This window comes from Monodelphis domestica, chromosome 2 (genome assembly GCF_027887165.1).
Source record: "Monodelphis domestica isolate mMonDom1 chromosome 2, mMonDom1.pri, whole genome shotgun sequence".
Classification (NCBI taxonomy): Eukaryota; Metazoa; Chordata; class Mammalia; order Didelphimorphia; family Didelphidae; genus Monodelphis; species Monodelphis domestica.
In genome coordinates, this window is record NC_077228.1 from 462,566,943 (window position 1) to 462,580,876 (window position 13,934).

The window sequence follows — 13,934 nt, forward strand, 5'->3', positions numbered from 1 at the left end:
ATCAGTTCTCATGTGGACTATCTTAATAGCTTCCTAATGTGTCTCTGTCTTCAGTCGTTCCTTTCTCTGATGTATCTTAAAAATAATTAATTATTTTAAAAAATGAACCCTTCCTTCTGTCTTATAATTAATACTGAATGTTGGTTCGAGGCAGCAAAGATGATTAAGTTTAAGTGACTTGTCTCCAGGACACAGCAAGGGAGTGTCTGAGGCCATATTTGAATCCAAGGCCTCCCATTTCTAGGTCTGGTTCTCTATCCACTGAACCACATTAGCTGCTCCTCTGATCCATTTTTCATAAACATCCTTGAATTCCTATCATTATTTCTTCTCATTTTCATTTGTCCCAAACATTCCACAATGGATATAACTTCCACTATATTTGTTGTTTTCCTTCTTTATAATGTAAACTTCTTGAAAGTAAGAACTGACTTACTTGCTTATATCTCTAGGGCTTTGCATAATACCTTGCATGTTAGAATTGCTTAATAATACTTTTTAATTCATTCATAATGCCAAAATGATATAAATACACTGATTGATCATTTCATTCACTTGCTAAAAAAAATCCCCAAAACAAACTTCATTTGTTTCCCATAGGTTCCTGACACTCCTTAGATCAACATTTGAGGTCTTTGATAATCTGACTCCAACTTACCTTTCTAGCATTATCTTATACTGCTTCCAAATCTTATTCTGTATCCCTAGCTTTACTAGAAATTGTTGCCTGGTCTTCATCTGTGCTCTCTCTCACCTTAGTGCACTCACACAAGCCATTCCTTATGTTTAAAATACACTCTGTCCTAATTCTTCCTCTTACTTCTCAGTTTGGATTGTTGCAATAATCTCCTAATTATTTTGTTAGTAGAATACCAGACCTGGAGTTAAGAACACCTGAGTTCAAATATGGTCCCAGACACTTACTTATTGTATGACCCTGAGTAAGTAACTTAACCCTATTGGCCTCAGTTTCCTCATCTGTAAGATGAGCTGGAGGAATAAATGGCAAACCATGCTAGTCTCTTTGCCAAGAAAACACCAAATGGGATCATGAAGAGTAATATCCAACTGAAATAACTGAACAGTAACAGCAACAGACAAGATAAAGTTTAAATGAAACGTGATTTGAGAGAGGGAAAGCATCAGCAACTATAGTGAATGTAAAAATGCTTCTTTTAGAAGGTGGGATTTGAGCTGAGTCTAGCAGAAGTGACAGAGCAGAACATTCTAGGCATGAGGGACAACCATGAAAAAGGCATGGAGAAGAGAGATGGAAGGTTTGGGGAATTATAAGCAGGCCAGGGTTGTAAGGTTTAGGAGGGCTTGGAAGGGAGTAAGTTATACTAAGACTAAAAAAATACAGAAAGGTGCTGGGATCCAATGAGTTCTAAATGTTCAATAAAATAGTTTATATTTGATCCTGGTGGTAATAAGAACCTTTATTGAACCAATATTCATTCTAAGATACAAGGTACTTTACAAAGTACATGTGAGATTTTGAGGGTTGTTTTATCAATTATTTTTAAAAAAATTTATAATGGTGAAAAGAAAAATGTATTCAAGATAATTGAATTTAAAGGGGTGACATGGTTATACTTTAGAAAGATTACTTTTGCAGCAGAATAGAAGATGACTTTAGGTGGGAAGATTCTTGAGAGAAGGAGATCAATGAATAGACTATTAGAGTAGTCCAGCCAAAAAGTGATAAGCAACTAAACTATGAGAAGAGAGAGGAGTCATATGACAGATATTATGAAGTTCAAATTATAAGATTTAGCAGGGCTTTGGATACATGAAGTGAAAAGAGGAATCAAGGATGTGAGCTTAGATGACTGGAAGGAAAGTGGTGCCCTAGACAATAATAGGGAAGTTCCCAAAAGGGGAAGGTTTTGAAAGGGAAATAATGAGTTAGTTCTATTTCAGATAGATGCTGAATTTGAGATGTCTATGGGCCATACAGTTTGAGATGTCCAAATGGCAGTTGGTGATACATGATTATAACTCTGAAAATAGGTTAGAGTTGGATATATAGATCTACGAGTCACTCAAGAGTTGATCATCCATGTCATGTGTTATAGAGAGGTCAAGGAGGAGCAGAATTGAGAAAATGCCATTAGATTTAGCAATTAAGATATTATTGATAACTTACTTTAGGGAGAACAGTTTCAGTTGAGTGATGATTGATTGTAGTGAGTTTTCTTACAATCAAGTGAGAAATGTTATGGTAGGCACCTGATGTATAATGGCTTTTAGAAACAAATTAACTGCTAAGAGTAGAGATTATATCAGAGATAGTGGTCATGGTAGAACCAATATAATTCCAATTCATTCATTCTATGGTCCAGGCAAATTGTATGCAATTCTATTTCTTCTTCCCCAAGCCACTCTTTCTTCTTCTCACCTTTTATAATCTCTAGCTTCCTTCAGAGCTCAGTTAAAGCACAATCTCATATTTGAAACTTCTTACTCCAATTGCAAGTACTTTCTCCCACTCAAATATTCTTAAATTAATTTGTATATATTTTGTAATTACTTGCATCATATGATGATGTTGTTTCCTCTTAGTAGAGTATAAGCCCTTGGAATACATTTTTTCCTTTTTATTATTATTTAATTTTTTAAAAAGTAATCAATATGCTTCCAGATTAAGATGGCCACAGTATAGAAGCAAGGATCTTCCTCTCCTCACCACCAATCAATATAAAGTTCCTCAAAAGGACAAAAAATCAAAATCAGATGAGCAAAGGGGCTCCACTGTAGGACACAGCCTTGGAGGTAGGCAGGATTTGGGCATTTCCATGCTATAAGGGGGTTATATAACTCCCACCAAAGCATAAGCTGATCATCCCTTGCCCACTCTACCTATGGCACCAGAGTCAGAACCAGCACACCAGAATCAGAGTGAGCACAGGGCAATCTCTAGGTTCTTGGGATTTCTCTGAGAACACCACAGACTTACCCCTGAGAGCTGTTAGACTTGGGACCCCAAGAGGCTGAGGAATGCACACCTTGAGCTAAGAAATAGAGCAGAGAGGGGCAGCACACAACAGACACCACAGAGACTCAAAAATAGCCTTAGGGCAAAAGTCACTCCATAGCTCCATAGACAGAGAGCCTACCCTCCTCACTCAAACTTCTGACTGGGAAGGGAAGGAAAAACCAATGAAGCAATAACCAACACCCAAGAAATACAATCTACAAACACCAAAAAGAACGAGAGAAAGACATTGACCCTGGATAATTTTTTTTTGGAACCCTTACCTTCTGTCTTGGAGTCAATTCTCTGTATTGGCTCCAAGGTGGAAGAGTGGTAAAGGTTAGGCAATGGGGGTCAACTGATTTGCCCAGGGTCACACAGCTAGAAAGTGGCTGAGACCAGATTTGAAACTAGGACTTCTTGTCTCTAGGCCTGGTTCTCAATCCACTGAGCTACCCAGTTGCCCCCTCCCTGGATAATTTTTATGGAGAAAAAATCCAGACTACAAAGGAGACAGCAGAGGATGACATACAAGTAAACACCCAAACCTTCCAAAAAAATGGAAATTGGTCACAAGCTCTTGAGGAGCTGAGATTTGAAATTAGGAGCCAAATTAGAAAGATAGAAGAAACTTGGCAAGAAAAGTGGGAAATAGTTCAAAAAGAAAATAATAGTTTAAAAGACAGAAACTCCCACTTGGAAAAAGAAGTCCAGAAATCAAATGAAATGATAAGGAGATTGAAGACCATAATTAATTAACTGGAAGCCATGAAAAGCAGAATAGACCAAACTGAAAGGAAAATAAAAAATCAGCTGAAAACCAGTCTCTAAAGACCAGAATTGGGCAAATAGAAGCTAATGATCTCACAAGACAGCAAGAATCAATAAAGCAAAGTCAAAAGAATGACAAAATAGAAGGAAACCTGAAATATCTCACTGAGAAAATAACTGACCTGGAAAACCAATCTAGAAGAGACAATGTGAGAATCATTGGTCTACCTGAAAACCTAGAAATAAACAGAAACATTGACATCATACTACAAGAAATTATCCAAGAAAACTGCCCTGATGTTCTTGAACAAGAGGGAAAAATAGACATTGAAAGAATCCATAGATCACCCTCTACATGAAATCCTCAAAAGACAACCCCCAGGAATGTAATTTCCAAATTCAAGAGCTTCGAAGCTAAGGAGATAATATTGCAAAAAGCCAGAAAAAGACATTTCATACATCAAGGAGAACCAATCAGGATTACACAGGATCTGACAGCCTCCACACGAAAGGACCACAAGGCTTGGGATATAATTTTCAGAAAGGCAAGATAACTGGATCTATAACCAAGGATCACCTACCCATCAAAATTAACTATATACTTCCAGGGGAAAGTATGGGCACACAACAAAATAGAAGATTTCCAAATATTTGTCAAGAAAATACCAGAACTAAAAGGAAAATTTGATATCCAAATAAAAAAATCAAGAGAAACATGAAAAGGTAAATAAGAAAGAGAGGGGAAAATTATTTTTAAATTTTTTTTCTTTAAGGGCTTCAATAAGATCAAATCATTTATATTAGTATATGGGGAGATGTTATTTGTAACTCTCAAAAATTGTATTCCCTATTATAGTAATTATAAGACTTATTCATAGGTAGAGATTAGGGTACTAAGAGGTTTAAGATGATATGCAAAAAAAAAGGTGGGGATTAGAAGATGGTACCAAAAGAAACTTGAAGGAATAAGAAAAATACAATAATCTATATCACACAATGAGGTGCATGGGAAGGGAGTGGAAGAATACAATTATAAGAAGGAGAAGAAGAAAGTGATAATAGGTAATATTCAAACATTACTCTCAATGGAATCAGTTCTGAAAGGGAAGAGCATCTAGATCCATTGGAGTATCAAATTCTATCTTACCCTTTGAGGAAAGTGAGAAAAAAAAAGCAAGGGGTGGGTGGGGTGGGAAGTAAAAAAAGGAAGGGAAAGAGATGGGGGAGGGAACTTAAGAGACCCTAAAAATAATAATAGGGGAATAAAAAGAGAGGGGGAAGAAAAATAAGTAAAATAAGGGTGGGGATTATGGGGACTGATTAAAAGCAAACCACTAGTCTAAAAATAAATAGCAAAAGAAGAAAGAGCATAACAAATAGAGGAAATCAAAATGTTGGGAAATACACAGTTGGTAATCATAACTCTGAATGTGAATGGGATGAATTCACCCATAAAACAGGAGCAATTAACAGAGTGAATTAGAAACCAAAATCCTACCATATCATATGTTGTCTATAAGAAACACACATGAGGCAGGTAGATACACACAGGGAAAAGGTAAAAGGCTGGAGCAAAATCTTTTGGGCATCAACTGAGAAAAAGAGGGCAGGAGTCACAGTCATGAAATCTGATAAAGACAAACTAAAAATAGATCTAGTTAAAAGATAAAGGGAAGGTAATTAAATCCTGATAAAAGGCAGTATAGCCAACGAGGAAATATCAATAATCAACATGTATTCATCAAATGGTATAGCATCCAGATTTCTAAAGGAGAAACCAGTGTAGCTCAAGGAGTAAATAGATAGTAAAACTATACTAGTGAGAGACCTGAACCTTCCTCTAGATCTAGATATATAAAACCAAAAAATAAATAAGAAAGAATAGATGTGAATGGAATCATAGAAAAATTAGAGTTAGTATGTGGAAAAAATAAGTAGAGACATAAAGGAATACACCTTCTTTTCAGCAGCACATGGTACATTCACAAAGCTTGACCATGTAGTAGGGCATAAAAACATGGCAAATAAGTGCCAAAGATCAGAAATAATATTTGTAACATTTTCAGATCATAATGAAATGAAAATAGTAATTAGTTAGGATACATGGAGAGGCAAATAAAAAATTAATTGGAAATTAAATATGATTCTCCAAAACTGGTTAAAGAACAAATCATAGAAACAATTAATAATTTCATTGAAGAGAACAACAATTATGAGACATCCAATCAAAATCTATGGGATGCGGCCAAAGCAGTACTTGGGGGTAAATTTATATCCTTGAGTGGATATATTAACAAATTAAGGAGGGCAGAAGTCAATGAAGTGGGCATTCAAATAAAAAAAAAAACTGGAAAGAGAACAAATTAAAAATCCAAGATAAAAACTAAATTAGAAATCCTAAAAATTAAAGGAGAAATTAATAAAATTGGAAGTGAAAGAACTATTGAATTAATAAATAAGACTAGAAACTGGTACACTGAAACAACAAATAAAAAAGTACTGGTTAATCAAATAAAAAAAGGAAAGAAGAAAGCCCAATTAATAGTATCAAAGATGAAAAGGAAGACCTTACCTCTAACAAATAAGGAATTAAGGCAATCATTAAAAAATATTTTGTCCAATTATATGGCAATAAATATGGCAATCTAGGTGATATGGATGAATATTTACAAAAACAAAATTGTCTAAATTAACAGAAGAAGAAATAGAATATGTAAATAATCTATATTAGAAAAAGAAATTGAACAAGCCATCAAAGAACTCCCTTTGGAAAAATCCCCAGGGCTAGATGGATTCACAAGTGAATTTTATCAAATATTTAAAGATCAAGTAATCCCAATACTACACAAACTATTTGACAAAATAAGCAAAGAAGGAGTTCTACCAAATTTCTTTTATGAAACAAAGCCAAGCACATCAAAAAAGAGAAAGAAAACTAAAAATTAATCTCCTCAATGAACATGGATATAAAAATCTTAAATAGAATACTAGCAAAAAAAGACTCCAGCAAGTGATCACAAGGGTTATTTATTATGATCAGGTGGGATTTATACTAGGAATTCAAGGATGGTTTAGTATTAGTAAATCATCCCCATAATTGACCATATTAAGAAGCAAACCAACAAATATCACATGATTATCTCAATAGATGCAGAAAAAGCCTTTGACAAAATACAACACTCATTCCTATTTTTTTAATAAACCTTTTCCTTCCATCTTGGAGTCAATACTGTGTATTGTTTCCAAGGCAGAAGAGTGGTAAGGGCTAGGACCTCCCATCTCTAGGCCTGACTCTCAATCCACTGAGCCACCCAGCTGTACCAACACTCATTCCTATTGAAAATACTAGAAAGCATAGAAATAGAAGGACCTTTCCTAAAAATAATAAACAGAATATGTTTAAAAACATCAGCAAGAATCATTTGTATTGGGGATAAATTAGAAGCCTTCCCAATAAGATCTGTAGTGAAACAAGGATGCTCATTATCAACTCTATTATTTAACATTGTACTAGAAACACTAACAGTAGCAATTAGAGAAGAAAAAGAAATTGAAAGTTTTAAAATAGGCAATGAGGAGACCAACTATCACTCTTTGCAGATGATATGATGGTCTACTTAAAGAATCCTAGAGAATAAACTAAAAAGATAATGGAAATAACATCTTTAGCAAAGTTGCAGGATACAAAATAAATCCACATAAATCATCAGCCTTTCTGTATATTTACAACACATCCTAGCAGCAAGAGTTAGAAAGAGAAATTTCATTTAAAATCACCTTAGGCAATATAAAATACTTATGAAGATAACTACAAAACACTCTCAACACAATTAAAACTAAATCTAAACAATTGGGAAAAATTAGTTGCTTATGGGTACAACTAGATAACATAATAAAAATGAAAATCCTACCCAAATTAATTCACTTATTCAGTGACATACCTATCAAACCCACCAAGAAACTTTTTTACTGAATTAGAAAAAACTATAACAAAGTTTATTTGGAAGAACAAAAGATCAAGAATATCAAGGGAAATAATGAAAAAGAAAATGTGAAGAGATGGGCCTAATAGTACTAGATATTAAACTGTCCTATAAAACAGTAGTCATAAAAACAATATGATACTGTTAAGAGATAGAAGGGAGTTTTAGTGGAATAGACGTGGGGTAAGTGACCTAAGCAAGACAGTTTATGATAAATCCAAAGATCCCAGCTTTTGGTACAAAAACCCACTATCTGACAAAAACTGCTGGGAAAATTGGAAAACACTATGGGGAAATTAGGTTTAGAGCAACATCTTACACCTTATACCAAGATAAATTCAGAATGGGTGAATGAGTTGAATATAAAGAAGGAAACTATAAGTAAATTAGGTGAACACAGAATAGTATACCTGTCAGATCTTTGGGAAAGGAAAGATTTCAAGATCAAGCAAGAGTTAGAAAAAAATTACAAAATGTAAAATAAATAATTTTGATTACACTAAATTAAAAAGATTTTGTACAAACAAAACCAATGCAACCAAAATTAGAAGGGAAGCAACAAATTGTGAAAAATCTGCATAGCAAAAACCTCTGACAAAGGTCTAATTACTCAAATATATAAGGAGCTAAATCAATTATACAAAAAGCCAAGCCATTCAAATTGATAAATGGGCAAGGGACATGAATAGGCAATTTTCAAATAAAGAAATAAAAACTATCAATAAGCCCATGAAAAAGTATTTTAATCTCTCATAATTAGAGAAATGCAAATCAAAACAACTCTGGGGTACCACTTTACACCTAGCAGATTGACTAACATGACAGGAAAGGAAAGTAATGGAAAAGTTGGAGGGGATGTGGCAAAATTTAGACATGAATGCATTGCTGGTGCAATTGTGAATTGATACAACCATTCTGGATGGCAATTTGGAACTTTACCCAAAAGGCTTTAAAAGACTGGCTGCCCTTTGATCTAGCCATATTACTTCTAGGTTTATACCCCAAAGAGATAATAAGGAAAAATACTTCTAAAATATTTATAGCTGCACTCTTTTGTGGTGGCAAAAATTGGAAAACGAGGGGATGCCCTCCAATTAGGGAATGGCTGAACAAATTGTGGTATCTATTGGTGATGGAATACTATTGTGCTCAAAGGAATAATGAACTGGAAGAATTCCATGTGAACTGGAATGACCTACAGGAAGTGATGCACAGTGAAAGGAGTAGAACCAGAGCAATGTACACTGAGACTGATACACTGTGGTACAATCAAATGCAATGGATTTCTCTACTACCAGCAATGCAATAATCCAGGACAATTCTGAGGGACTTATGAGAAAGAACACTGTCTACATACAGAAAAAGAATTGTGGGAATAGAAACACAGAAGAAAAGCAACTGTTTGATTGCATGAGTTGATGGGGATATGATTGGGGATGTAGACTCTAAGTTAAGACCCTAGTGCAAATATCTATAATATGGAAATAGGTCTTGATGAATAACATATGTTAAACCCACATTGCTATGTGTCTATGGGAGAGGGATGGGAGGAGGAGAGGGAAAGAACATGAATCTTGTAACCATGGAAACATTTTCTTAATTAATCAATTAAATAAAATTTAAGAAATAAAAAGTAATTGATTAAAGAATCCTCAAAATCTTACATGTGCTTTTTTACATCTTAGAATCAATACTACATATTGGTTTCAAAGCAGAACAGTACAAGATAGACAATTGGGATTAAGGGTTTTGCCCCATATCACACAGGCAGTGTCTGAGGTCATATTTGAACTCAGGACCTCCCAGCTCCAGTCCTGGCTCTATATCCACTGAGCCAATTAGCTGCCCCATTTGTGTTTTTTCTTTAAGTTTCTGATTCCTATGATACTATGTGACAAACAGTAGGCACTTAATAAATGCTTATTTATTGAATGTTATCCCTTCAAACTGCCTGATCACTTTAAGTTTCAACTCCTGTCACTGACTTCCAGAGACTTTTCTTGATTTGCCCATTTGTTAATGTAGTTCCTGAACTTACTTTCTATTTTTTGTGTACTTCTGTGTTTTGTTCTTATCTGTATAGCTAGAGTTGTTTTCTTGACCTTTCTTCCTTATTTCTTTATTAGGCAATTCAGAGAATTCCATTATTTTATTGATATGGATTATTCCATTGCATTTCTCCACAAATTATGAGAACAGTGTCTGACTGGTGCCATATTAGCTCTTCATCTAAAACTCTATATGATGGACACGTTAGTGATTTTTTGGTAACCCTCTATAGAAGTCTGTATCCTACTGCACCTCGGGGCCACCAACCTTCCTGTACAATTAGAGGGTGCCCACTTCTACTGTTCTCTCCTGGTATTTATTCTCTTTCCATAATTACCATCCCTATGTAGCAATGTCCTTTTTCAGGACCAGCTCCCTTCCTCTTTGCCCTGAAGTTTGACTCTGAAATAGAGAAAATGTGTATTCATTTTCAGATGATCCTTTTATCCATCATAGTTTAGCAAAAGTATCATTTGCTTAATAAATATATATTTCAAAATTTGTCTTCAGAAATATAAATTATCCCCTGAAGAGATTCCACATAACTCGATAATGAGTCTGTCTTTGGTCTTATGGTTGGCTGTGAATCTACTTCATGGTTATTTCACCCAAACAATTTATTAGCATTTGGCTAACATATCTATTATCTCAGAGGTCTTATTAAAATCAAAATCAATACAAGCCACCTCTTGCACACCCATTTCCTAGGTTCCATCTAGCTTCCTCCAGACTTGAGAAAAAAAAAAAAAGATTTGTTTGCCAGGATTTGCTTTTGTCAAATCTATGTGGGCTGCTTTTTAACATCTTAATAACCTCTAGGTTTTTGTAAATTGATTTCTTTTCAATGGATTGCCCCAGAAACTTTCCAAGTTGGAAAGTCAGGCTTTGTAAGCCATTAGTTTATGCATGTCTACATCTTGCGGGGGAGGGTGCACTGATTAAATTTTCAGACTTTTTGTTAAAGCTGTTCTGGATGACTAAGTTACTGACCTATTTTAATTCCTGTTTCTTAACTTGTTCTGGTGGGTCATATATTAGGCCTCTGATAACAGTTGACTTTTTAATGAGAACTAAAGCAAAATAAGTAATGAGAACTGTAACCTTGTCAATGTTCTCTTGCCATTATTTACTTTCTGTACTTGTGTGAAGGCTTACTCTTTTCTTTGAATGTATTTTTAACATGTTTTCAGTTGCAAAATAGATACTTCTTGCTAGACTGATCTTGGGTTTCTGAACTGCATGCATGGTTAAGTGATAGAGATAGGACTCCATTGTTGCTGGATATGAAAAGAATATTGAATATTGCTCAAAGAAGCACAAGCACAACCATAGCCTTTACCTTGTCCTCAGTTAAGGACTGATCATGTAGGACCACTTTATGTCACTTAATCATAATACACAAATGCTTAGTCTAAATTTTTATTATTTTTGAAAATTTTATTTAATTAGTCAATTTAGAACATTATTATTTAGTTACAAAAATCATACTCTTTCCCTCCCCTTCTGCCACCCCTTCCTGTAGCTGACATGCAATTCCACTGGGTATTACATGTGTCCTTGATCAGAACCCATTTCCATGTTGTTGATGTTTGCACTAGGATGGTGATTTAGAGTGTCCATCCCCAATTCTATCCCATCGACCCATGTAGTCAAGCAATTGTTTTTCTTCTATGTTTCTATTTCCAGTTTTCCCTCCGGATGTAGATAGTGTTCTTTCTCATAAATTCCTCTGAGTTGTTCAGGGTCACTGCATTGCCACTAATGGAGAAGTCCATTACATTCGATTGTACCACAGAGAAAGAATTTGAAAGAGTTGGAGTTGTCTAGAGAGAAATGTAGTTGCATAGGGAATCACAAGTCAACCAACCACATGTATATATGTGTATGTACACATATGCGTATAATAATTTTTAAATCTATATAACTTTTCTAGGAAAAAGAGGAAAAAAGGTGGAATATGATAACTTGAAAGCTAAGGGATTAGTTTTTTTATTCCCTAAGACATTCTCATTAACATTAAACATGGTTAGACAACAATTTGAAACAATACGAGGATTTTGAATCAGTTCTGTGATATGGCAGCCAAAAATATCGATTGCAATTGTTAATAAGGGTTTGAGAACTGAGAGACATCCTGGGATTTGTAGTTAAGGGAAATATAAGCATTTCTGCTTAGGATGAGAGTGATTTGGAATTGTCTTTATACTTGAGTCAGAAGGGGATAAGTCATTCTTGAAAGTTCTTACTGTTTGGTCCAAGGTGGCAGAATGAGGAATGAAGGTAAAAGTTACAAATGGTCTAATTTAGATTTAATAAAAGAGATAATCTTCCTAACAATTTGAGATACTCCAAAAGTAGAGTGTGCTGCCTGAAAAAGGAGGATAACCCCTTTTCATGGGGTCTTCAAGAAACTGGACAACCACTCATGTGAATTCCTTTAGTGAACAGGTTGGACTAAATGACCTCTGTGGCTCTTTCTATTCCTCTAATTCTTTGATTCTATGATTCCTTACAAGAGAAAAAAGTCCATTTAAAAATCAAAATGAATTTCAGAAGTCTATGGAGTGAAAAGCCAACCCCAGAACCATTTTGGACAAAGTCCACAATAGCATAGAATCTTGGGAATAGATTTAGGTGATTAAGCTAAATTTCTTCATCAATAAATGCTTTAAAACTGTGATTACCTAGTTCAGTCACTGTAATAGGTGAGACAAAATCAACAGTAGCATTGACTTTTCTTTCCTTCTGAAAGGCATACTTGTCCTTGTCAAAAAAGTATGAAAGTAAAACCATGATTTGATAATTGACATTACAGATAGAGTTATAAATTAAAAAATAGCAGGGAAGTTTTCTGGGAGAAGGAACAATTCCAGAGTGAAACTCATTAAAGATAAAAGGGAACAATATTGAGTTAGTTTTCTTTTCTTGCTCCTTCCTTCCTTCCTTCCTTCCTTCCTTCCTTCCTTCCTTCCTTCCTTCCTTCCTTCCTTCCTTCCTTCCTTCCTTCCTTCCTTCCTTCCTTCCTTCCTTCCTTCCTTCCTTCCTTCCTTCCTTCCTTCCTTCCTTCCTTCCTTCCTTCCTTCCTTCCTCCTTCCTTCCTTCCTTCCTTCCTTCCCTCCTTCCTTCCTTCCTTCCTTCCTTCCTTCCTTCCTTCCTTCCTTCCTTCCTTCCTTTCTTCCTCTTTCTTTCTTTATTTCTTCCTTCCTTCCTTCCTTTCTTCCTCTTTCTTTCTTTCTTTCTTTCTTTCTTTCTTTCTTTCTTTCTTTCTTTCTTTCTTTCTTTCTTTCTTTCTTTCTTTCTTTCTTTCTTTCTTTCTTTCTTTCTTTCTTTCTTTCTTTCTTTCTTTCTTTCTTTCTTTCTTTCTTTCTTTCTTTCTTTCTTTCTTTCTTTCTTTCTTTCTTTCTTTCTTTCTTTGCTTCCTTTACTTCTCCTTTACTTCCTTCCTTCCTTTTCTTCCCTTCCTTGCACAGTTACTAGTGAAAAGGGAACTTTCGTAGTTGTATGTCTTAGTGTTAACTTTATTAAAGTAGTACAGAAAAAAGCATTTTTCTGACAAATAAAATTAATAAAGAATTATAGATTAGTCAAATAACTCAATTATAATTTTTATTGTAAATGGATTTAATTGCCCCCAAAAGAAATAAAAATGTCAATGAATAAACTCAGACAGTAGTCCAACAGTGTATTTCCTGTAGAAAATGTACAAAAGATATGAACAAAGATGTATTAATATTTACCATGCTTTATAGAACTCTAAAAAATCTAGAGATGCAGTAATAAAATATAAAAAACTGAATTTCAACTAGAAAGCATAAGTAAAGATGAACTAGAAATCCTTTTCCATTTATTTTATTTTTTTCAATTACAAAAAGAAGCAACTTTCAACAATTGTTTCCTGACATTTTGTGAAGAAAAATCTCTCTTTCTTCCCCTTCCAAGTTCTCAACATGATAATTAATGTGATATTGTTATACCAATGTTGCCATATAACACATATTTTCTTTCCTCTCATATCAGAAAAGAAGATATATACCACACATATAAGATAAAAAACCTCATGAATGAACTAAAGTGAAAAATGATATGTTTTGCTTTGTATTCAGACTCTAACAGTGCCTTTCTATGGTTCTAGAGAGCATTTTTCATTATGAACC